The sequence below is a fragment of the Salvelinus sp. IW2-2015 genome, linkage group LG21 (assembly GCF_002910315.2).
Source record: "Salvelinus sp. IW2-2015 linkage group LG21, ASM291031v2, whole genome shotgun sequence".
NCBI lineage: Eukaryota > Metazoa > Chordata > Actinopteri > Salmoniformes > Salmonidae > Salvelinus > Salvelinus sp. IW2-2015.
This window is the reverse complement of record NC_036861.1, coordinates 1,968,002-1,971,789: the sequence shown is the minus strand read 5'-3', so window position 1 is coordinate 1,971,789 and position 3,788 is coordinate 1,968,002.

The following is a 3,788-nucleotide window of genomic DNA, read 5'->3' as shown; positions in this document are numbered from 1 at the left end:
AACAAGCAAAGTGATGATGTTGTTTGTATGTGGCCGCTATTAAAGAAAACTGTGTGCGGGTGATCAGGGGGAATTGATTCCACCGATTCTGTTGAACATGTTTCTTAAACAGAAGCAAATGGAACAAAACGGGGATAAACCTACCAAAATTTGTCCAATAGAAACTCTTGTTTGCAACTGTTTGATTAACGATTACACCCTCGATCAGCTAGGGAAAATGTTTGTATCTGTCACCTTCTTCAAAATGAACGGACCAAGGTGCAGCGTGCATTGAGTTCAACATCTTTTTAATACAAAGTGAAACTAGAAACAAAACCACAAAACTTAAAGAATGTGAAGACGTAGTGCCCAAACAAACAATATCCCACAAAGCAGGTGGGGCTTCCTAAATATGATCCCCAATTAGAGGCAACGATTACCAGCTGCCTCTAATTGGGAACCATACAAAACCACCAACATAGAAATACACATTCTAGAACACCCCCCTAGTCACACCCTGACCTAAACCACTATAGAGAATCCAAGGGCTCTCTATGGTCAGGGCGTGACAGTATCATGTAGTCGCCTAAACCTATCGATGTTACATTGAGCTAGGTGAATGGAAGATGAATGACAGTCATCTAATATGCTGTAATAGAAATAAGGCCATGCTCATAAAAAWAAAAAAAACGGCCTCCCTAATCTTAAACGGCACTGACCGGCACTGGAACAATTAAGTAAAGGTCTGTTTTTGTTATGGTCTAAGCACTTTGTTGTGGTATAATAGCAACCTGTTCATATTTGATGAGGTGAAGCATCTCCTTTTTGCAGGTCTATTTGACTGTCCTACATATTGTTGTATAAAAAGGAGCCTCACRTCCCTACTTGATACAGCCCAACACTTTTAGAGCTGCTTACCAGTATAACGATGACTCACCCATGAACTCCAGAATCAAAAGAGGCAACTCTTTGCACAGCAAAGTAAATCTAATTCCTCAGTGAATTCTTAACACAAAGCATTTCACTAACATTGGCTCATGCAATAGACCTAGGCTGTTATGTAAGCTCATGGGAGTTTAACTTACTCAAACATTCTCAGAGCAGAAAGGATTATGATTGGTTGCGTCAGGCAACCAATGAAAATGGAAAGGAATACCAAACTGAGAGCAGACTGGGAAATAGACTTGTCACATGAAGGGATTCGAAAACATTTGAGGGAAAAAGGGGAGGGAAGAAGAGGAAGAACAACATTCTGCAGGAGCAAGCAGCAAGAAAGCAAAACAAGTTAAGTTGAATATAGCTAGCATATTATTAATGTTGCACATTCATGTCCTGTATCCAGCTAGTCAAAATAATTGATTAAATACTAAATGTGATGCAAGCTAAAGTTAGGTAGTTAAAATCTTCTTTTCTAAGTGATGTTAGCTAGCTCAACAGTTTTAGCCTTAGGTTACCAAGCTAGCTTGCGAATAAACTATTTAAGCCTACAGCCAGCTAACTAGCCAGCAAAATACAGTGCATTCAGAAAGTATTCAGACCCCTTGACTTTTTCCACATCTTGTTACGTTAAAGCCTTATTCTAAAATGGATGAAATAGTTTATTCCCTTCATCAATCTACACACAATATCCTATAATGACAAAGCAAAAATAGGTTTTTAAAAATCTTGGGAAATGTATTAAAAATAAAACATATCACATTTACATAAGTATTCATACCCTTTACTCAGTACTTTGTTGAAGCACCTTTGTCAGCGATTACAGACTCGGGTCTTCTTAGGTATGATGCTACAGCTATTTTCAGGTCTCTCCAGAGATGTTCGATCGGGTTCAAGTCCGGGCTCTGGATTTCTGTCCTTCTGGAAGCTTCTCCCATCTCCACAGAGGAACTCTGAGGCTCTGTCAGAGTGACCATCGGGTTCTTAGTCACCACCCTGACCAAGGCCCTTCTCCCTCGATTGCTCAGTTTGGCAATCGAGGGAGAAGCTCTAGGGAAAGTCTTGGTGGTGCCAAACTCCTTCCATTTAAAAATGATGGAGGCCACTGTGTTCTTGGGGACCTTCAATGCTGCAGACATTTTTTGGTACCCTTCCCAAGATCTCAACTTACCACAGGGTGGACTCTAATCAAGGTTTAGAAACATCTCAAGGATGATCAATTGAAACAGAATGCACCTGAGCTCAATGTCTCATAGCAAAAGGTCTGAATATGTAAATATGTTTTTTTTATATACATTTGCAATACAAAATTAAAAACTTGTTTTCGCTTTGTCATTATGGGGTATGTGTGTAGAATAATGAGGGGGGGGGATTATTTAATCAATTTTAGAATAAGGCTGTAACATAACAAAATGTGGAAAAAGTCAAGGGGTCTGAATACTTTCCAAATGCACTGTATGTTGCTGTTCTAGTAGCAACATAAATGAACAGGGAGCRCTGCAGCTCATCGAACAGAAYTCTGTTAACCACAGTAGATRTTGCTGCTCTAAGAGCAGATCTGTACTGTGTTAACTAATATTGTTGCTTTAGGAGCAGCTCAGGTAAACTAGCAGCACTGCTGCTCAACTATACCTATATTTTGTTGCTCCAAGAGCAGAACTGTACGGTGCTATCCTGATGTTGCTGTTCTAGATGCAGCTCAGTTAAACTATCAGCGCTGCTGCTCTTAGAACAGAACTTTGTCAACTAGATACTGCTGGGATGGTTGAGCTAACGTGCGCTAATGTGATTAGCATGACGTTGTAAGTAACAAACAAAAAATCCCAGGACATAGACATATCTTATATGGGCAGAAAGCTTAAATTCTTGTTAATCTAACTGCACTGTCCACTTTACAGTAGCTTTTACAGTGAACGAATACCATGCTCTTGTTTGGGGAGAGTGGACAGTTATGTACTTGAAAATGTATTAATTGGCCAATTAGGCACATTTGGGCAGACTTGATACAACATTTTGAACAGTAATGCAATGGTTCATCGTATCAGTCTAAAACTTTGCACATACACTGCTAAATTGCGCCTAGAGTCCTAAGTGATATGATGGCCTTTCTCTTGCATTTCAAAGATGAAAAAAATGTAAATAAGAAAACACTTTTTTTTCTTTGTATTGTCTTTTACCAGATCTAATGTGTTATATTCTCCTACATTAATTTCACATTTCCACAAACTTCAAAGTGTCTCCTTTCAAATGGTATCAAGAATGTGCATATCCTTGCTTYAGGCCCTGAGCTACAGGCAGTTACATTTGGGTATGTCATTTTAGGCGAAAATTGAAAAAAAGGGTCCAATCCYAGAGCAGTTGGAGTCACCTGGGTCTTCTGCTGCTCTAACAGCAGAACTGTCAGTATTGGCCATCAACACAGTCAGTACTCCACATTCCTCTTTCCCCCTTTTCCTACATTATTCCCTTTTAATGATGTAAAGTGTGTACTCGTGRCCAATGTGAAATGCACTTAAAATAAACTCTGACTTTACTACTAACATTTCATTATTTCCTGGCTTTAAAACATACGTTGGTGAAGACCAGAGGACGTATGTTGGGKCGTATTTTTGCTCMTAGATGTGTAACGAGCTGGGACATATCTGGATGGAGTCAGGTGTGAGTGAGGASGCCATGTCTGGACACATCCAGCTCATCATATCGGGGAGACCGATATAATATCGGGGGAGACCCTTCTATGGGGACAGTCTTTCTGAACAGATGGTGCCAGCATAAGGGCTGTGAAGACAGGATGATGAAGGATGGAAGATGATTACATTCAGGATGGTCAAACAGTAGTTAACTACCAACACAACACTTCCTGTTTTGTCTTT